We start from the raw sequence: 23,371 nt of genomic DNA on the forward strand, positions 1-23,371 counted from the left end.
GAAGCAAAGCTCCAGTCAGAATTTGAGGACACAACAACAGACCAATAGATGTAGAGGCAACCCTACTGTGTGCACAGCTTTACTATCCAGTCCTGAGAACTAATGTGCACTGGCAGTGACAGCTTCCCATTCTGGACTCAGCTGTGTAATACATGTTCTACTTTCTAGACCACAGATCCTGCCATGGGGTAGATTATACTGTGTCTTGTACACATGCTACTACTGCTCTATACTCCTGTAAATTGTCCAAGTACAGTCTTAACCAAATCTCAGCCCTTTTGAGAAGGCATCTAAGTGACTCATCTGTGAATCCAGCAACGTGAAACAACCACAGCTTTCCCTTGAGCTCTCCCACAGGTGTACCTGTACAACAGTTTGGAAGCAAGGCAGGTGTGGGCTTGAGTGTGGGCTTGAGCTCATATGAAAGAGGTGTTACTGATGTAGTCACAGACTACTGTGCAGCTAGAAGTTACTTAGATCTTAGCAACACATGGCAGTTTGATTGATGCAAGTTACATCAATTAACTTTAAACATAGTGTCTTCTGTAATTTTGTGTAATTAATTCAAATTTTTTATTTTGCACTTAAAGAAGAGGACATCAAAGAATGGTAGGTAACTTCAGAGCTCTAGTTTACAAAGATTTACATTGAGATGCCATGTCATCTTTCTGTTTTTAAATTAGCTTAAAGTATCCACTGTGCAGAGTTTTAACACCAGAAAGAATGAGGTATGAATTTCAAACTAATGTTATTTCTGGTACAAAGCCAAAAGAGGTTACATATTTGCCAGAAAATAACTTTTCTTATTTAGATAAATAATGCAGAATCATTATGTACTTTTAGATTTCTTGCTAATAATTGAACAATATTCAGGGGTGTCCTTGGTCCCTCTTGTGCACAGGCTCTAACAAGTGATTTTTTGTTATATTTTTCTTATAAAAAATGAAAGAGCATTTTTTTACTTGCACTTTATTTTGTTTTTAACAGTACTAAGACCCTGAGAGATTTAGAAAGCAATTTCCCTAAGAAAATACTTTATTTTAGGGTTACGACTTTATAAAGTTGGAAACAACCTAGAGATATATTTTTGGGAAAGTTCTCAGAAATTATCTGATACTCGTGTAATTACTCAACAGTGCAAAAAGATTGAATCTATGGAAAAATGCAAGTTTCCACTAGACTTAAAAATGAGAGCTGATGAATAACGTTCCATAAATGATTTGTCAACTTTATATCAACTTGCAGTATTTTACCCCAACTGGCCACTGGTTTTTCGCAGGCACAAATAGCTACTCCAGAAGAGCAGGCTGGTGGAGGATATGCCGTGCAGCCTCTTCCTACCTTGAAAGATGGAGGCTTTTATAGATTGCTCGCACTGGCACTACAGCACTATCCAACTGCAACTTGCAAACAAAGATATGTGACGTGTATGAATGCACAAGCAAGCATTAATGCTGATAGAAACCGCTAGATCTATATCTTTCTTTGCTGACACGTGAGTTTGAAACAATATGACATAGTCCTCCCTCAGCCTAAATAGCTCACTGAGCTTGACAAGGACTCTAATAGAAGACGAGCAGTTCTGCACCGTAAGGCTTTTGATGGAAAACATAGAAGTACTGCTCTGTCTGACCACTCTCTGAACATGCTAGAAAAATTACAGATTGTCAGAATTAAGTGCCATATTGTTCACATGAAAACAAAGCAAATGCAATGAAAATTTTTAGTGATAGGCACAGGTTTAGTTAAGACCATTTTGCCAGTGCCTTGCAACTATACATTAATAATACTTTGTTCCAACCACTGCTTGTGCATAAAGAAAGAAGATTATTTTCGTAGGCCAAAATTCAATAAGTTCTTTCATAAATGGCTTTTCTTCTCTATAAGCCATGCAGGATAAAGAACTGTTTGTGTTAAAGAAATGGCTGTAAAAGCCAGACTGAATTAGGACACATATATTGAAAGCTCATGGACACTGGCGTTTGGAGCCCTTTGATTACATCAGTGACAGAAACATTCTTTAAGTCTTGTGGTTATGAGAAGAAGTTGGAAAATATGACCTAGCATAACTATTACTATTTCTGTCTTGGTCTGTTGGCAGCTAGGAAACAATTATTCTGAGAACTGTGAATTATCCCATTTTCACTTTGCAAAATAAAAACAGTGCAAAAGGAAAACTATACATTGTGATAAATGCATTTGAATTTTCCAATTTCTTAATTTTTCTACTCCTTGATCTAAAATTTATTTTCTTCTGTAAATCATTTTTGGCCTTCCCATACTTCCTTCTAGGCTTATCTTATATAGTTTTATTTCTGGTTTATGAGTTATTTACGTAATGTTAATTATTTTAAATTCAAATGTCATATGTTTTGTTTCTAATCTTTAACTTAAGGGTTTAATAATAATCCTTTGTTAAAAAGGAATTAGGCTTTTGAATATTTTTAAGTCACACAAGTGTTTTTAGTAAAATCCAGGGCTTGCCTTAGTTGCGAGAGAAGCTGCCAGTTTTTACTGCCATACTAATAATCCCAAATAGGAAAATTTGTAATAAATGCATCCTTTTAGATGAGTGCTGTGTGTCCTTGAGATGTCTGGTTATGTAACTTAGACATTTAGGAACTGTAATAGAATAGGATACATCAGTAGCAAAGCAGAAGTCTGGCTCTGATATTGAAAAAATAGAGGTTTGTGTGCTCCGTAATGGAGAAGAAACAATAGGCCACATTATTATTTTTGTATACTGTTCTTAATCCAGATGTTTACTGCTCTAAAGGTTGTTTGCCTCCTAATGCTTTTTGTATTGATGCTTGATTATATCTCACCTGCAATCTTTTGTTCCAGCTAACCAGAGTTGATAGTGGGAACTGCAAATATTTTGCCATCATAATCATCATCATAAATCATAGGCCATAAAATCTGCTTTGTGTTTAGAGGAATCAGCTTTTTTATTGACTGTCTTCCATAATTAATAGCACTTTACTTTGTAAATCAAATTAGCCCACTTTTTCTATAAAGATTTAGTGTGAGATCATTTTTTAAAACACTAAATGACCTTGACAAAAACAAAGGATCAATAACATGTTGATTAGCAGTTTGTTTTCTGTAATATTGGATGTTTCCCTTGTCGTTAGTTTTTCCTGTTGCAGGACTTGTAGAGGTTGAAGGTCATTGATACCTCCTGGTAATGCTGTTTTCCATAAGTAGTTGATTCTCCTCTTGTCTAACACTGATGGATTCACTTAGGCATCTGTGTAGATCTTGCTAAAGTGTCTTTTAATGTACATTTTTTTAATTACAAGATTCTGGGGCTGCTTGTCCGCTATTTTGCCACAAATAAATACAATTTTGTTTTTAATGGGAGAGAATTTAGGTTCTGACTGTTCCCTGAGGTTTACTTCAGTGTTGCCATGGTTAAAAACTGCCAATCTCTAGAAAAACATGTGCTATGATGGTAAGAGCAACAGACTTTGAGGTGTAGATTTGTCTTTCTTAAGAACTGACTTTCCAGGTGTTATTAATTCTTCTATGTCTTAATTCCTCATTTATAAATAAAAACAATACAATTGCTATATGTAAGGGAGGTCAAGGTGCATTCATATTGTAACGGCCTCAGTTAAAATGGTGATTAAGGGAAATAGGAAACTGTAAGATACGTAAATATCAAAGGTAGACTTAAGTACCTACTCTAGTTAATGAGAGACTAGCAATTCTGTCCAGGAGGAAATGGCAATCCTGAGACATTTGTTCCTGTCTCAAGCAGATGTTAAGCATCCATAAATTTCATTGAATGATAAAATTTAAAAAGCAGATCTAGAATATTCCTGACATTTTTCAGTAAAGTTCTTAGGCTCTTAATGTCAATGTTAAATTCAATAAAACTTCCTCAGGCTGTGTTCTCCCATGTTGTTTTCAAAAGTGTTCGGTATATGCCTGTAGTGGGAGCTCTAGGACATCAGAGGTGTTTACAGGGCCTCTGACCCTACCAACACAGAACACAGTGCCTTTCCCAACTCCTATACAAACATCATCTTCACTCACACAAGGATGAACACAGAAGGCCCAGCCCGGTTTCTTCTCTCTGGCTGATCAGTATTGATGTTTTTTAGTGGAATATACACGGGCCCTTACCCTCTTGATTCATAATTCTTCTCAGAGTCACAGAGCTGTCAGATATTATCCTGAACTGCAGATCTCTCACATGTCCATGCCCAGATCCTAGGGGCAGCTGTAAGCCAATCAGGTTGCTCAGTCTGGCCTTGAAAGTCTGAGAGGATGGAGACTACACAACCTCTCTATTTGTTGTGCAGACTTTTCTGGTGCCTTCACGCCTTCTGGTGCCTTCACGTGTCTTTGGTGAAAAAAAATTCCTACGTTCTATCAGATCCTCTCTTATTTTAGTTTATGCCCTCTGCTTCTTTCTACCACCATACACTATTGTGAAGAACCTGGCTTAGTCCTGTAGGCACCAGCAGGCTGTTACTTGTTCCCCCCAAAACTGCCTCTTCTCCAGGTTGAAACAAGACCAGCTCCCTCAGCCTGTCCTCATAGGACAAATGCACCAGCCCTGACCAGCTTGATGGCCTCTGCTGGACATGCTGAACTTGTTCTCCTCTAATGGTATTATTGTCTGTGCTCTGTACTTCACTGATGAGGTGGTGTGGTTCCTCTGCCTGGCGTTACTCCTTACCAGGTCTTTATGGTTGTGTTGATTAGCCTTCAGTCAGATAACCTAAAACAGAACTCCTTATGCCAGAAGCCCATGGTCAACTGAACTTGACACATAGTGTCCTAGAGCGAATATGAGGCCAGGACATTGCATTACATTCAGCAGAGGCCATAATGCCAAAGGAAACCATGCTAAAAGTCATACTCCCAGCTGTGAAAACTTCTTTACTTACTTGAAAACAAAAGCCTGCCACATGACCTGCATAAGCACCTTTTTCTCAATTACACGACATGAACTTGGGAATTTCTTTCAAAAGAGGAATATTAGGAAAATTTAAGAAATCTATCAAGCTCAACAGCTGTCTGCCTGCTCCTAAGTGCTGAATATCTCAAAGGAGTTGTAGTTTAGGTGCTTTTGTCTCATTTTCCTCCATGGTTAAATTTCGTAGCCTGACTACGTCTCCCAAGGTTCCTTAAGGCTGTCAGGAGGCATTGTGTGAGTCTAGCTGGAGGGGTGACTGTCCTGCCAACACCTAGGGCACCTGCCCTCAGAGTACACTGCTTGTCTCATAGAATAAATTCCACTCTCACATTCTCTAAGCACAGCAAAGAAAAACAGGAGCATCTTGAAGCTGGGCTCCCAGCGAGGTCTTTGCACTAGGAAAAGTCTATTTACCTCAACTTTAAAACTGTTTCTTTCCATCAGGAGGATTTGTTGCCACTGCTTCTGATAATTGTTAGCACTTGTAATGCTTCTGTTCTGTTGATGCCATGGTGCTTTATGTACGTTGGTGAGACTGATCATTTTCTCTTTTATCTGTAACACAAAACTTCTACTCTTCTATTCATCAACCAAGAATGGTGATCAGCTCTGAAAATTCAATCGTTGACTTAAACTCTTAACTATGGGTAACTTTGGGTATCTTGTTACACCTCATCAGCAAAGCTCAGAAAAGAGCTTGCTTTCCTGAATCCCAGCATTGGGGGTAAAACATTCAGCTTTAGACCCAAGAGACAGCAGGAACAGATGAGTGAAGAAATAAGAGAATGTTTATATAGAGCTCATTTTCTTAACATAATCACATTTAAAAATATCCAAATTGATTTTTTTTTTTTTTATTTGCTCTCTGGCTAAAACCAAAGGAAAAAAAAAGTTTTACAAACATACGCATTATACAAAATAAAGAACACTGCTAAGATCTGACTTTCAAGAGTGCATTAGATTAATGCTTTGAAAGATCAAGAGTCAGATCCTGATCTCACTGAAGTTGCTGTGAATTTTACTCTTGAATTAGCAAGGTCAGATTTCATTCTAGATACAAGATGTTAGGGTATAAGTTCCCTTACCAGATATTAGGATATGAGAGTATTACAAATGCCTAAAATAATTATCGAATTATGTAGTTTGTGAAGAGCATTTAGTTTCTGCACAAAACTGTTGTTAAATAGCAGTGAGATAAGGATACAAAACTGAACACAGAAGCTATCATTATTTCAAATAAATACCTAAAGGTTTTAGTTTCTTTAACAGCATTTACGTTTCAGCATTTTTTAATGTTACAGGAGATTAAAACAATATTGATTGGAAAGAGCCTATAATATGCTACATCAAAGCCAAACCTCATTTTATGTATATTCTCTTTCTAGTACTTTCTTGTAAGCATATTATGTAAACTGAAAGTGTACAGCCTACACAGGCTAATCCAAAGTTTTAATTATGATTATATATTTTTATGTGCAAAATATTTATACTGAAAAAAGTTATTTCTTGCAGTGTAACGTAATGTCTTTGTCAGAGAGATGTAAGAAAACATTACTACCAAAGTTTTCATCTCATAAAAATTGGAAGAGTGGTAAATAATAATTAAGAAAGGTCAATAACAGTTTTCTGCATGAATTGATCTATGTATGTTTTTAAAGTAGTTAAATGGAGGATCAAGCATCTGGAAATCACAAATGTAAATTGTGTGTGGGGAATGAAGAACTTTATTTTAGAGAACACTGACTCTAGAAAGGATTAGTCATGCCTGGTAATGAGCTGAGCAGGAGCTTTTGAGGGTGATTCTGTGGCCTGGAGAGCAGATGCGATTTTTGGCTTTGTGAGCAGGGGAATGAGGCTTGTATGTAGGAAGGTGATTCTTTAAACTTTATGTCGTGTTTATGAGACCTTTGGTGTGATGTTGTATTCAATTTTAGTGTCCAGTCTTTAAAAAGAACATGGAGAATTGAAATGGCTTCTGAAAAATCTGCAAATATTTTAAAAAGTTAGGAAAAAGACATCAAGCAGTTGAGTCATAATCATTCATCACAAAAAGGAGAAGATTGTTATGAGATGATCATAGCAAGTATCTGCATGAGAGGTCATTTAATGGCAAAAGATTGGTTGAGTAGATTAAGGTATTACAAGGCACAGAAGCTGCAAATAGGTAGATTTGATGTAGGAATGAAGTCTAGAAATGCTCATTAGTAGGCATAATGAACTGTTGAAAGAATTGTCTCGTAAGTCATTGCTGCTACAGTTCCCTGAGAACAAACGTAACAAGGTGAACAGGATCCCACAATAAGAATACCAAAAGCAAACAAATACCCTCTCTTAGAATATCAGTCACATCACTGGTTGTATACAGTGATGTGAACCCCCAAGTCCTATAGAAAAATAGAGGAGAGATTTATTTGAAATTTACTTCTTGCATACCAAAAGAGAAAGGACAAGAACCATTTTCATTAAGTATTTTGGAAGAACACCTTTTCTGATGCTTTTTCAGGTGCTCCATTCTGTGGCTTTGATTTCTTTGACTGGTCTTTTCACCAGACCTCATAGTCTGCCAAAGATTAGTGACATTCAGAAGACTTTAAAGCTCCATTTTTAAGGTGTATAAGCATTATTTCACACAATGTTAATAGCTGTTTTCAAAGTGACATGTACGTAGGAACTTAAGTTCTATTGATTTTCATTACAGTGCTGTGTGCAGTGATCTAAAAAACCTCACAAAATCAGGTGAATTGCTGTAGGAATAGAACAAAGTTGTTAGAGAGAACATCACGGGGGAACTCTGGGTGCTCTCTAGCTGTCACCTAGTGGTGATCCCTGTACCAACAGCAGCTCACCAGAGACTAAAGCTGCATTTGGGAATTTCCAGTGTCATAAAGTTTCATTTGTCCTTCCACACAGCATTGCTGTTTGGACTTAACCTTGGAATTTAGATGATCCATTTTAAGGATCAATTCCTTAATCTTTATTTTGGACTCTGTCAACTCACCTTTTGGTTTGAAGGCTGTCACTCACCTAAATGTGGTTGCAATCTGGATAGTCAATTCTGAAATAAAAAAAAAAAAAAAAGGTTACCTATTATAGAAACTATTGCTCTACAAACCACGTGCCTGAATAGAGCCATAGCCCCCATTTCTTTTACTGTTTCATTCTTCCTAATAATTCTTGAATTAGAGAAAAGAACCTGTGGTAGTGTGGCAGTTGTGGCTGTGACTCTTACGTATATTTGTGTAACCCTTCTGAGGGCTGAGTATTAGGCTGTAGATAAAATACAGCACATTCCCCAGGAGACAGCAGTCTTCATGTGCATAATTTACAGTATGGATCTAGTCACAGCAACTAGTAAGTGTTTGGTTTTTTAAATACCCAGATCATCTAAAGAATAGTTGCTAGTTTGTTTTGGTTTGGGGTTGTTTTTTTTTTTTTTTAGATGTTAAGTGTAAAAGCTGTAAAAGTAATGTTTTGTTTGTCATGTTATGATGGACCGTATACCTTTTTCAGAAAAAAATGTGTGTAGACAATAAAACGGAGTGCTCAGATCAGAGACTGTAACTCTGCTTGGATGAGAGCACAGCACAGATTCCGTGATCCAAGAGTACAGCCTTTTAAAACTTCAGTGTTTAAAAATGGGAGAGCTTTCTTGTGTACTCCTAGGTAGAGGGAGGGAAAATCATTTAGTCCAGCAAACATCTGGTAGCTCAGGAATGAAAAAAAATTACTGATTGGTTCTGACAGCTGCCTGCTTCGCAGCAGTATTTAACCAGAAATATTTGAAACAGATTGATATGAATAATGAAAGACTGCATGATATATGACAGAAATAAGCTTCACCACAATTTAACTCATTAACAAAGAAGCAATGTTACATATATAGGAAAAATCCTTATCTACTGTTTAACTCATTTGTGATATTTCATTTTTAATAACCTGACAACAAATAAAGTTTTTAATAATTTTCTCCATCAGGTATTGCAAGTATTTCACTGTGAAATGGGTTGAATGGGATGTCATTGTCCTTTAACTTTAACAAGTGCTGCTGATGGATGTGGTCCATTTAAATGTACAACAGAGAGCTGAACTAGATAACGAACTTATTATTACTCTCTGAGGATCACAGGTTAGTCCCAAAGGAGTGCAGTAAGCTAGAGAAAATCCATATCTACTGGCTAAACAATAGCCAGAAGGCTGACTGGAGATATTGATTTACTTTCTAGGCCATTTAGACCTTAATGGTGGAGAAAAGCTGAAGTGCTGTTTACTTTTCTGCCAGAATCGACCAAACAACCAGTCCATTTTTTACAGACTTTTGATTGATTTCGCTTAGAGGAATTAGAGGTGATTTATTTTTAAGCTGAAAGCAACTCGTAAATATCTCCCACTACACAGGTTCCCTGAGAGTAAATGTTAAGTGGAAATACTTACTGAGAAATACTTTGCTGCAAATCAATGTGAGCAGGTAATAGTCCTCGGTAGGAACGATCAGGTGTGAAACACCTTTTTCAAGAGTGGTCAAGCCTCTGGTTGTACTATGTGAGACACAGTGCTTTTAAAAGTCCCAACTTTTGCAAATGAGTATGAATCTGATTGCTTGGCTGAATTTGTGCCAACTGTACCCTGCTGACTTAGAAAAGGGCCATGGCTGTCGGAGCGTAAGTGGTGCTCAAGGTCAGTAGTGAGCAGCTTTAATATTTGATGGATGAAAACAGTAATTTATCACATGACAATTGCCCATGATACTTCATACTCACAGAAAATATCTAGCTGTAAGGACCAACACAGAGAAAAAGCAAAGATGCTGGAATGAAGTATTTTCAAAATTAGACAAACTTTAAGAAATGCTCCTGACCATACTGCCACATATAGAGACACAGCTAAAGAAAAATAATATGTTCATTATTTCCTAGAAATAACCTGTCTGGAAAATGACTTTTATTCAAAGGCTGTAGAAAAGAATTGTAAATGTAATAGATGGGTTACCAAAATCATTCTTTGGCATGTTCTTGTGGAACTTACAAAAGTAGAGCTGGTATGTTAATAATATTCCTATGTAGAGATAAAGCCACAATTTTATGTTAATTACAAACTCATAGTCTATAATTACTACTTAGGAAAGTTCTGCCGGAACATATTTTTGAAGTCCACTTGCAAAGATAAGACCCTTTTTCAGAAAGCATTGCATAGTTCTGCCTGAACATAATAGCCTCTGTTGTCTACTGAAAACAGCACTGTTTTCACTAAACAGGCTTGGCCTTTTCCCTCCTCTCCACCCCTTTCTCTGAAGGGAGTTAAACTTGGTTGATGTGCTGCTTATATCTTAACACAGAAACATGTACCTGTTACCTGAAAACTATAATTACAGTCAGCTCTAGGGCTAGCACAAGAATGTGCAAATACGGATCTTTTAAATCTGAAAGTTGTATTTCAAATCCTGTGCATGCCTTATGCCACCTTTCCTACCAGCTAAATCATTAATCCTACGCTGAGACATTTGATTCAGCCTCGGCACTATGCTACATAGCTGAAAACTGATGGGAAGAAGAAATATTCCAGTATCTTCCCTTTCTTTGGCCAAGCCTCTAAACAACAGAAAAATTGCATTACTGTGAGGTAAGACTCATTAGGACTTTGTTATATATTGTACAACGTTAATAATTTCTGCTGCCCCTTTGTACTTGTAGAGTGATGCAAGACAACTACAGAAAAGCTAAGAATTTCAGCGTATACTTCATTCTAGTTCTTCACTCAACATTAAAATGAAAAATGACAGATTACTGTGTGTTCTCAGTAGAAAATCTGAAAAAGTTGGTACATCCTGTTTTTTTTAAAGCATCTCTTTTGTAGTCAGCATGTGAAGCTTTTATTTAAAAATTTAGTATATGCTATTGTGAAGTCCCAGGCAGAAAATTTTACAGACTTGTTTCTTACATGGTTTCTCTGAACTCTTCTGTTTGTTAAGATTTGGAAAAGTTCACTTGCCCTTTCTCAAATGTAATGTTATAGAACTATATTTTATGGTTTTTATTACTTTCCTTCAGCCCTAAAAAGTTTATGGCAGAATACATTTTGAAGACCTGTTTTAGATGCTAGGCTTATATAATTTAATATACTCTTTAAGATTATTATTTTTGAAAGAAAGCCAAGCCTGCAAACTAAATTCTGTGAGCTTTATACAACTACAAGTGTCAGTGGAAGTGTTACGTTCAGTTCTCATGTAACTACAGTGAACTCTGTGAAGCAGCACTTTATGTGCTGATAACTTGTATTTCCTTACTGATATGTTCACAGTTCACAAAAAGGTATGCATGTGTGTTAACAAAAGATGTGAAGCTGATATCTTCTGTATGTCAAATAACCTGTCTATATATATTAAAAAAAAAAAAAAACAAAAAAACAAAAAACCAAAACCAAAAACAAACAAAAAAAAAACTTTGCCAGTTTAATATAGGGTTTGTCTGTTTTGTCTTTTTCTTGCTACTTTTTGAGTTCAATATATAGAATGATTGAACTGGAACAAATGATAGGGTAGATATATTTTAACTTTCATTTAAGAGTGCCTTAATTTGGTTTAGTTTAGATCAGTAAGAGAATTATTCACTAACCTGAAATTATTAAGTTATATACTGAAATAGAGTCCCAATTCTGCAAGCACTGAAGTGCTTCATTTTATCTGTATATATGAGTAGTTCCTTTGATTTCCATTTCTTAGTTTAATAGCATACACCAAACAATCTGTACTTGTTTGTTTAAGTTTGGAAAACCTGCTAAACTGGTGCAATTTTCAAGTCAACCACTCTTTGGAATTCTGCAAATTTGAACAAATCAGATCAATGCCTCCAAATGACAGTATCCTCATTGACTATGTTTGATTTCTTTATCAAGTTTAAGTCCTAAAGTATTACTGACTTCAAAGCTAAGAATGATTGCTTCCATTTGTCTCAGGATCTGAAAAGCAGTAAGGCTGAGGTTCAAAGAAATCTAAATTGGGGGGCGGGGGGGTAGGGGTGGGGTGTTATTTTGTTTTGTTTTTTTTTTTTTTTTTCCTTGCAAGTGAAGTGCATTAGGAAAGAAAACAACAGCTGGTAGCATGGAGCTGTGAGAGATTTTAAAAATCTGGGGTGAAGTAATGATTAGAAATGCAATATGGAGCTGTAGTATAAGAAGTAAAACCGAAAGCACTGAACAAGACAAATATAATTTAGACAGAAGCACTGGTCTAATTACTAGGCTTACTTGGTAGCTTAGAATTATCACCCATAAAGGTTGATTCCTCACCAATTCTCTGGCTGCAGAAAAGAATCCTACTAGACATCAGTGCTAAATTTATCATTCCTGTAGCATATGATTATCCAAAAATTAGAAAGGCAGATTTCTTGAAGTGGTCGTTGTCTATATCCCTGTGAAAAGGGTCTATATCTATAGACTTCCCCGAAGTGGAATGTATATCATCACCAGCACATTCCATAGAAGACACATAGAGAACCATTTTACAGATTTATTTGAAGTATGCTTTTGGAAATTAATTGATTTCTTCTTGATTGCAGGTATTTTAAATTGTAATGGAGCACAGGGATTAAAAAAATAATGTTTTCACTACAACATTCTAATAAATGAAACAATGTCATGTCAGGTACATAGCAGTTATTTGCTGATAATCAAACAAGATTATGGTCACATAGCTTTGTACAGAGGAGCAAAAACATTACGCTGTTCTTAGCTTTACTCTGTACAAGTCATCCTGCCTCATCCTTTTAGGTGCTGTTCAGTGTAGGAAGTTTTCTAAACCTATGTTTTGCAGGGTAAGGTGATAAGTAGTTATAGTAGTAAAATCTATTATTTATACAGCTACCATGTTCATTTTCAATGCTAAGTCCTGATTTCTACTAAGACCTTCTGTCACACTAAAAATGCATTCTGAAGTCTCTGCACATTTACAGAACAGCATTTTTAACCACAGCTGATGACTGCGTTCAGTTTTCAGGGGAAAAAACATTGCCTAAAAATATAGAGTCACAAATATAGCATTAATTTTAATATTTTCAGGTTTCTAAAAAATCAGTGGCCTTTTTAAAAAAAACCTTATCCCACCCTACCCTCCAAAGCAGAAAGGAATGTACTGTTATTTAATAGCTGTGAACTTTTGCATTTAAGGTGCTGCAAGGAACAAAGGTGGACTGGGTTCAGATCTTGGGTTCATCTGTGGTAAGTTACTAAAAGCCTTAGGTATAAGGGTACTTAGATGCCTTGTCCCACCTAAATACTGGTAAGGATATGTTATTTAAATCCTCTTTTAGCAAGTAAAATGAGGAATAATGAGACTTCATTTATCTTGTAGGGTTTGGGGGGAGGGAGGTCTTCTATCTAGGTGTGTTTTGAAACAAGAGAAGTTTTCAGTTTGGGATTAGACAACTCAAAGTAAGACTTGAAAGATGTCTGCATACACATGAACTAGATGTCAGTGCTCTCAGTGTAGTCAGTGGAGAACCAGTTATTTCTCTCAGTGAAGCCTGGAGAGCAATTCTGCCTACTCAGTCCTGCTGAATCACACCTGCAGTTCCACTGAATAGATGCCTTTTGTCTTCAGTGGGAATAAAACTGTCTACTTCACAGGTAGACACATGCATTAACATGCCTAAGTATGGTGTTAAGCTGAATCCCAGGCAAGCCATCTCATTCTTAGAAATGGTCTTTTCATAGGGATGGGATTGGGAGGCAATGAAGCTTGAAGAGGGTGAGGCTTCCTAAACTCATAAATCTGCTCTTTTGGTAAAAAAAAAAAAATGTTAAAATCCTGTGAATCACAGTCAGACGGGCCAAATCTGTCCCCAGTCCTGTCAGGTTTAAATATTTCTGGAGGGATCCTAAGAAGAAAAGATTTTGTCAAAGAGTTTCTCCTACACGGAGTCTGATATTTCTCCTGTGTGTTCACAGAAGAGCTGCTTATTGTTTCCCTTATAACGTTTGATTGCTTACCTTTTTTCTTTTTTTCCATAATATCCTCATTGGGTCCTACTTTAGAATGGTATAAAGCATGGTGTTTCAAGTCTTTTAAGGGAATGAAAGGATTTTTTGGCAAGAACTGAATAGCAGTATTGAGATACTTCAGTTTTTCAGTGGTAGTTAAAATATTGGGTAGAGAAAAAGATTATTTAATTACATATAATCACCTGCATTACAGGGAAACAAAACTGGTTTATGTTTGTTTGTTTTCTAAAACAGAGTTACAGTTGTGCATGTGAAACAGCCAATGAGGAGTTGCTCCTTGCAAACTTGTCCCTGAACTTCTGAACTACCTTAACAATGGTCTCATTAATTTAAGTACTACTCATTGTCATATCTGCTTTTACATATCCATATTAGTGGGTAAGGAAAATTGTTTTATTCATCTGACATAATTTGAAGATGAAATGTGAAGATCTATAACCTTGCTCTGAGATAGTAGGTCTATTATAACATATACAGAGAGGACTCTTTTTTTTTAATTTCAGAAAGAGCTTCATTGGTTCTCTAGTATGACCAAGGCTGGTAAATGTGGAACTGTTTGTAGGCTTTATTTTTGTTCATGATAAAAAACCTCTTCAGATTAATGAGTCATTGGTGCCTCAGCATCTGCTCCCAAGACTGGGGAATTTTGGAAAGAAGCTGAGGAGAAATATGGGGATAAAAATAAGTAAAATGTTAAGAGCAGAAATCCTCATGATGGGGAATGGACACAAAGGATTTAAGAAGTGTTACAGGAATGTTCATTTAGTGGAGCAAAATGACAGATTAAATCACAGATATAATGAAGATAATTTTTAAGTAAACATTTTGATAAGCAAAAATGTGCAGTTTTTTGGTCTTACTAATAACTGTTGTTAAAACATAATATATTCAAAAGCAAGTGTCAGAATTCCTTATTTAAAACAGATATTTCTATTGCAGGTTAGAAACAGTACCCTTTTCCATGGAATATCCTTCTCACATTTTGTAAACTGTACCACTAAAGTATCACACTGTTTTATAATAGCTGGTTTTTAACCTCCTATAATTTGTCTCAGTTAAGTGTACCACTTTTCTATAACTCTAGGAGAAATAAATTATCTTTTTTTCTCATGAACATCCTGTTGCATATTGGCACAAGACATATGCAGCCTGAAGCACAACTCAAAAGTCACTGAGTTTCTTCTGCATTATGGCACCCAGCACATCCTCTGAGACTCTTAAAATTATTGGAGTGTGTTGTTTATATTTCAATGTGAGCATTTTTCCTTGTATTTTAGGGTAAGTTTCTGCTCTGTATGGATGTCAGTAGCAGGCTTCTCTCTGCTGGAGTCTCTAGTGTAAGGACGAGGGTATGTGAGAAAGGCATTGTACTTAATCCAGTGAGAACAGGCTTCATAGCTAATAAATGAAGAGTATGGGTTATGGATATGATTATCATCCTGGGTTTGTTCATGGGTTTTTTTTATAGCCTTTGCAGAGGGAGCGCTTCCAATCAGGAAACTATTTTTCTCAAAAACCTAGAGAACTTACATTCTGCCCAGTAGCCCAACAAAATCAGGGAACAGTGCACAGACCTTCGGTGAATTTGTTGCACCTTTTGTCTGCAAATATAAAGATAATAGATGATATTCAGAAACATTAGTACCTGTCTGGAGTGTGTGAACAGACTGGTAGTCATAACTGGACTGTCTGTACAAATATTTCAATCCAAATGGATACTTGGATCCTGCAACAAGAAGTAGCAGTGGGTGGCAAGACATTTATTGAGAAGAAATAGATAAGCCAGCAAAGACAGTAAGAGAAAAGAGGAAATATGCTTGGGACCAGAAACATAAGAACATTAAAAAATCTATCCAGTGTCAGCTAAAAGATTATCTAGCCAGGTGCTCTTTCTTAGTGCCATCTACCAATAAGTCTAAGAAGAGAAGAACTGGGTAACATGTAGTATATTTCCCCTATTTGTGGTGCTTTTTCTATGTGGAATTCAGTGGCTATTTCTTCCACAAATCCCCCCCAGTAATTTTTGAACTGTTTTAGCATCCTGTTGCAGAGTTTATCATCTTAATTGCATGCTGTGTAAAGAAACATTTTGTTTGTTGTGCCTACTGCCTCCTAGGTCCTCTTCATCTGTCCTAGCTTCTTCCTGGGAGAGATGGTGAATACTCATATGCTATTCATTCTCCCCATGGCATACCTGATTTTGGAGAACTTTGTTCTATCTCTCTGATTCATCACCTTTCTAGGCTGAAGAGTCCAAAAGGTGTTCCAGTATTTTGATTGTTCCCACTTTCTTTCTCCATACTTTTTCCTGGTTTATTATACTCTTTTTTTCTCTTTCTTTCCCCCTCTCCCCCATTTTCCCTTAGGGGGGGAAGAAAACTGAGTATAATATTCAGCATCACAGCACAATTCCTGCAAATGCTATTAAGCACTGCTCCAACCCTTCATTCAGCCATTGTAAGCCCAAGACACTGCCCCTCAGAGCTCATCACTGTTTGTAAAATTTGGATTGTTTTTTATTTTCCTCTATGCATCACTTTACATTTATCCACATGAAATTATTTCTGGTTTTTTATACCCGAGTCACTCAGTACTGCAAGGCCCTTTTGAAGCTCTTCATGATTGATTTGTGTTTATTACTGAAAGTGGTCAGAGCAAGCAGGGTGTTCAGGAGTGGGTTCCTGAACCGTTGTGAGAGCACAGCTGAAGGCAGGACCAGAACTGAACAGGCAAGGGGGAAGGGTGGTAGTTAGAGATGGAAAGAACTGCAGTTGAGAGAAAATTGGGCAGAGATCTGGAAAAGTGGGGCAGGTGGACAGCAGAGATTGCAGACCAACTGCATGCAGAAGTGCGAGCTACAGTGCAAAACTGTATTATAAAGCATGAGAGAAAATGGAGTCAAATACAGCTTTACCACACTACGACTAATAAATGTCAGGAAGAACTATCTCACAGTGTTACTTAATGATAGAAGCTTCTATGGGATAGCTTTCCCACTACAGGTGGTGTTGTATGATAATGTGAAAATGTTATTTATTGTGTAAAACTGGAACTGTTCTTTCAGGATTTTAACTTTCTGCACTTACCTGTACAAACTCTGCTTATGCATTGTGCCATAAGAGATTAACACTTAGATTTACCATAAGTACAGTTGGTAATGGAAAAAGAAAAAATTGACAAAGATGTCTCTATTAAAATCATGCCAGTCACACATAAATCTCTTATGGATGTGCATCTCCACTGGCTATTTCCTTACCTTTGCGTATGATTCATTATAAAGCAGAACAGGAATTATATGATTGTTAAGACAGAAGTAGAAAGAAGAGAAGAACATTAGAAAAAGTCATATATTCTTATTAATATATATTATGTGCTGCAATGAAATCATTTTTACCTAAGTATAAAATTACCTAGATAATAGATTTATGAACAGTAAGAAAAGATGGAAAATATGTTGTCTGTTGAAAACTTCTGTGAGGAATAGAACTTGATAAAAATATTTTTTATAATGAACTGTACAAAACATTAAAATACTTTTTAGCAACTGAAGTTTTATTTATTTTATCAGATATTGAGTATTTAATTAGATAAAATCCAATGTATCAGCACATTTTATTAACAGAAATACAAAGTACAGTCACCGTGACATAAAGTCTGCTGTAAATTTTATTTCACTTACTCTTGAATGTATGTCTCACAGGCCAGGACACAATAAACCAAAAGCAGCAACATCAGACACACCTTAGAAAATGTTTTTTCCCATACAGACTTTGTTTGCCCATACATTAGGAACCAGCACTAGGGTTTCTATATTGTTGGGATTTTTTAATGCAGTAGTAAATTCCAAACTCTTAATAGATACAGCCACTGACTAACATAAACATTTTTTTTTTCTAAAGGGGTAATTTGCTTTCATAAATTTGGCTATTTTTTTTTTTCTTTTTTCACTCTCTCTCTTTTTTTTTTTTTTTCCATATTGCTTTATGATGTAAGTTGCCACAAACTCTCTGAATTAAAATCATAAAATCACCGAATGGTTTGGGTTGGAAGGGACTGTTAAAGATTTAAAGATCACCTAGTTCCAACCCCCCTGCCCCGGGCAGGGCCCCCTTCCCCCAGCCCAGGGTGCTCCCAGCCCCATCCAACCTGGCCTTGAGCCCTTCCAGGGAGGGGGCAGCCACAGCTGCTCTGGGCAACCTGCTCCAGTGTCTCACCACCCTCATTGTAAAAAAAAATTCTTCCTTATATCTATTGTGCATGTACTCTCTTTCAATTTGATAGAATCATAAATAACAATAAACCTTCCTTAAAACTAGATTATTCCCAGCTGTATACTATATAGGGTTTTACACCATTCTCCGAAGTCTGTGGTACTAACCACTCTCAGTGACAGAATATTGGAACAGATGTTCAGCTTTTTTGCCCAGCATGGCATTTCCTATACTCCCAGTTTCATTTTTAGACCTTATTATCTGTATTTTCAGACTTCAGAAATATGGGTTTTAACTTGGGTCTCCTTTATGTTTATTTTATTTTTGTCTCCTTCTCTATTTTACCATCATTCTTCTTGCACCATTGCAGAACTTCAATGCATTTTGAAATTCGGTTCCTATCTTTTCCTCATTCTTCTCTTTCTTGATTCCTCTATTTTCCCTGATGATGATCTCCTTGGTTTTTTTTCGCATATACTTGTCAACCACTTGGACACTTCACAGTTTCTCCTCTGTGGAAATACACCTCTGTCTCACAGCTTCATTTCTATGTGCTTCTCTGGTATTTTTCGTTCCCTGCAGAGGTGGTTCTACACATTATTCAACATTTTCTTGGAACAGAGGACAAAAGAGTGAACAGGGGAGCCAGAGAGACCTATTCCTTTTAAATACTTGCCCTGAATCTGTGGCTCTGAGCACCTTCCAGAAATGTGATGAATGAGATGATAAGCATCCACTGTATATGGCTTCTTTCACACTTTGTTTTCTTTTCCCCATGCATTTTTTTTTAATTCATTAAATTTTGTACAGTCTTGTCACTCACTGACAAACAAACAGTACTTCTGCAACATAATTGGAATAGGTTTAAAAAAAAAAATTCAGAAAGCAGTGTTTAGGGATTATATTTTGGGGAACAGTATAGTTTATGCAGGAAATCAAGTGCTGCTTGCCCATGAGCAGACATTCTTGCATAGATTTGTGGTAGAGGTTGCTTCCTGGCAGTGGACTTTTAAAGGAATTTACCTTTGAAAAATTGAGAATTCTAGTAGTTTCATGGGTAAAAATCTCTATACTTTCTATAGGTTAGAGGATAAAAGATGACAGCACTACAAACTAAAATTTGGTCTTTCTCTGCCATATGAGAATATTGAAAATTCTTTCCAATAGTGTATTTCTAAATGATCATAATATAGTTAAATTCTGTATGTATTTTCATGCAGATGGCCAGAGGCATATTCTTCATGAAAGGCCATCCTTGTGCTAAATTTAAAATCTCTGCTCTGAAAGTGTAGCTGTATTAAAACAGTTCAAAGTGTATGTTATCAAACACACTTAATATAAGCAAATATACGTGTTTTTCTCCAATCATTTTCAAAAATGGTCAAAGTATTTCAGCTGAAATTTTATAAAAATTGCAGTCAGAAATTTTCTGATGTAGAAATTTTTAGCTCAAGTTATTGAAGCTTGACACTGCATAATTAAAATAAAGTGGAAATAAATATAATAAATAGTAAATATAAGAAGTGTAAATAGAATGTGGTAGAAAGTGTGATGAACTTACAAATGTAGCAGTAAGATCTTGCCCCAACTGTAGACCCTTAACACCAGAATATGAATTTGTTTCTTAAGTTTAAAGATACTCCTGTTTTGTTGTCATGACCTTTTATTAGCAGCCCACAGCTGGTCTATTGTTATGCACGTTCTGATAGAGTGTGCATACTGCAGTGATTTAAGTATAGATGCTCTTCAGGTGTAGAATAAAGTATTTACTATTTCCATATTTAGATACAGGACAATTTTTCAGTGACATGCCTTGTAATTGCTTAATCAGAAAGGTTATATAAAATAGTTTTAGCAGTAGGGGGGTTTCTGATTAACTGATAATGGAGCAAACCCATATCACAGACTATTTTGATCATTTTGCCTTGATTACCAAATATTAGCCTGAACTTTTCCAGGAAACATATCCAAGTTCCTAAGTCTGACATCTATTCACAGTACAGAAACACTATAAGAAATGGCAGTGTTAGCCTTCCTATACTGTCTTGCCAATTTGTTTCATCCCTGCTTAGGAAGATTGTTCCACTTATGAGAAAATTGACCAACACTTGAGGGTGTGGAACACCACCAGCCTAAAGAGTGTTCAGGCTCTTGAAGTACAGTTTTGTTTTGTTGTACCTACACCCATAGACTATATATTTTGACATACTGTAATCCAATAGCAGGATTAGTTAGGTCAGGCTTTAATCATGACTGATGTTTTATTTATATTGCATTTCAAACACAAAGTTGTTTAAGAGTTTATCTATGCACTTTGAAGCATATGCAAAAACACTTTCCTGTAAAATAATCTATTCCCTTTCCTACTCCAACAAAACCAGTACTGTAAAGAAAAGTGCTGCTGTATAGCATTTTCTTTTCTCTTACTGAAACAGACTTCATCTTTATTTTGGTCATCTCATTAAAAGTTGGCACAAGTCTAAATTATCAGCTCTTCTAGGAGAGAAACAATAGACATGACAGCAGCCTGTGATTCAGTTTCCTACAATTTTAATGCTGCAAAATTGTTATTAAATATTTATTTATTTACCAATCTAAAATTTATTTATAACAATGTGAAAGAAATTAGAACGGCCATGAGAGTAGTTCATTCATCTTCCAATGGACTCTTCTACTATTTGCTGCTGTCATGATAAGCCGATAAGCTTCACCAGTTTGAAAGAGGAATGTAAGTGGAAGATACTAGTTTAGAGGTTTTTTATCATTAGAAAAATAAGAATATTTACTATAATAATAAGACTGATCTTGCTTATGGAAATTTTAGTATCATTTGCCTTGATTTTTTTTACATTTAACTTCTTTTTCTATATATAAGAAAAGTTCTAATACAATTCTCTGTTCAATAAAAACTATAGTGCATTTGAATAAAAGTATGCAATCTAATCTATTTCCTGGCTGGTAAAGGGAGTTGGTAAATCCTTCTGAAAATGAAGGATAAAATTATTTGTATATACATCTATCTTTGTCCTGGAAACACTATCAATTAGATTGTCTTTCTATCCTTAAAAACAGAGATACAGTCAACTAGAGAAAGGAGGACAAGCTCACAAGACTCCATTTTTTGACCTAATAGAATCTTATATGGTATATTAAAATTACAAGAAATAGATCTAACATTAAAACCTACCTGATAAATATACTTAATCTTCTGTCATATAATTCTACAAAGTTTTATTTTATAGATCTAAATTTTCTAGTAAACCTTGAGTGCACTGACAGTGCTGGGTTTTGTTTTGCTGAAATCAAAATACATGAATTTGACACAATATGTTCTGAATAACTGTAAAATATATCTGCCTAATTTATCTTTGTGCAAGTCAAAGAGTTTATTATATACAGTGGTAATAATTTAATAAAAATATTTTAAAGCAGACTTTTCCATAAAAAAAAAAAAAAAAGAAAAAATGCTTCATTTGGGGTAAAAATAACTGAATAGCAAGAGGGAAGGCTCTCAAATGAGAAGATTCAAAGGCTTGTTGATCTTACTCAATAATGGGATCAAAAGAAATGACAAAGTATTTTTCTGAATACTTAACATCAGGTTTTTTTAATTTTCATTATTCAGCATCCCTGTGTTGAAAGTGAACAGAGAAATAGCTGCATCCAGATTTTCCAAAGGAACCCAACAGGAATTCAGGATATTGTTCACATTTGCTTGGAAATTAAAGGACTTTATATTTCTTCATATACATTGGCATAAATAGAGCAGTTGATCCCAGGTCAGCATGTCAGTGTGCTAACTAATCTGAAGGTATAGAAGGAAGGTTCATCAGATCACTTCCACTCACATACTCTTGGAGTCTGGAACCTGCATCTGGTCTGAGCTTTTCTGGCTGGTGGAGCTCTTTTGAGAATATGCCATTTATCCTACAGCAGGTTCTCAAAAATTGTCTCCAAATATTTTGAGATTTTCTGTGCAAAAACCTTTGGAAATGCCTGTAGCTTCTTCATCAGAAGTGGGTCACATCCTTTTTATTCTTCTGTTCCCCATCCCCTGCAAGGTGCCATGTTGGACATCCTTACAGGCCTCGTACTCCACCAGGAATTGCTGGCTCTTGTGCCAGCAGGTTTCTGGGAATGGCCAGTACTGTAGTGCCCCTTCTGCTTTTGTGACCTTAAGAGCCACTAAGAAGACTTTTATGTATAATTTGAAATAAGTATCAAGGGTAGGGTTTGTACTTTTGACAATATGTTTGACAGTCATCTATGTCTGCATTTCACTCTTCACTTCTAGCCTACGCAAACTCAGTCATTTTCAAGTCCCAAGCACACTGTGCTGTGTCTGTGTCAAAGAACAGTTTATACAAGTGGATGAACTGTGTTCATATCTGATTCCTAAGTGTGAATAACGAATCCTAATTCAGTGTCTTTTTTTTTTTTTTTTTTTTTCATTTAGCTTCTTGTTTTGTTGAAGAATAATAATTACTCATGAGAGTTCAACAAAACTGAACATACTTATTTGAAATGGTACTGCTGGTGTCCTGATTGTATTTAACAGTATGCAATAAATCTGGTGAAACGGAAGTGCAGTCTTGATGTATTTAAGAAGAAGAGTAATCTCTGCCTGCTGTCATGATAATCTAAACAATTTACTAGCATTATATCCAGTCTTATTTTTCTGTAGAATCGGTTAATGAACTTCAAGATTCGGGTCCCATCACCCATTTAAAATGTGTTTATGAGTTCATTACCCGGTAATATAGCTCTCCTACTGCAAAATATCTAGAGATTGTTAGATCTGGAATTTTTATTTTGTTCTAATATCTCATCTGTCATTATGAACAATAAGCATTTAGCTTTACCTTTGGCTAACTTAAGTCAAGCTGCATTTTTGTCTTGGCTCTTCTTCATGATGGGATTGCCTTGCTTGCACATTCTAGTACTCTGTGGAATAGAGATTTTAACCATGAATCAGATATCGTATAGTAGATGTAAGACATGGAATAAAATCGATACATTTTTCTGAGGCATGTCACTGGTTAAGTGACAAAAAATATTCTGATAGTCACTGAAAAAGAAAAGTCAAAGGTACATTTGAACCTGTCAGTTCAACACATTTCTGTTATCCCTTTAGGGGATATCATACAACTTGACACCAACATTTAAGCTTTGAAAATTATGAGCTCATCTATTTCAAATGGGATGTCACATGTTCCCAAGCCTTTGCCATTACTTATAA

General features: G+C 35.9%; 1 protein-coding gene across 6 annotated transcripts in view; it reads left to right on the forward strand.

Moving 5' to 3' along the window:
* DGKB (diacylglycerol kinase beta) overlaps positions 1-23,371 on the forward strand; it is a 397,600-nt gene that overhangs the window by 289,938 nt on the left and 84,291 nt on the right. The gene's annotated exons all lie outside the window — the stretch shown is intronic.

The sequence above is a fragment of the Tyto alba genome, unplaced genomic scaffold, assembly GCF_018691265.1.
Source record: "Tyto alba isolate M040663 unplaced genomic scaffold, T.alba_DEE_v4.0 Super-Scaffold_38, whole genome shotgun sequence".
NCBI lineage: Eukaryota > Metazoa > Chordata > Aves > Strigiformes > Tytonidae > Tyto > Tyto alba.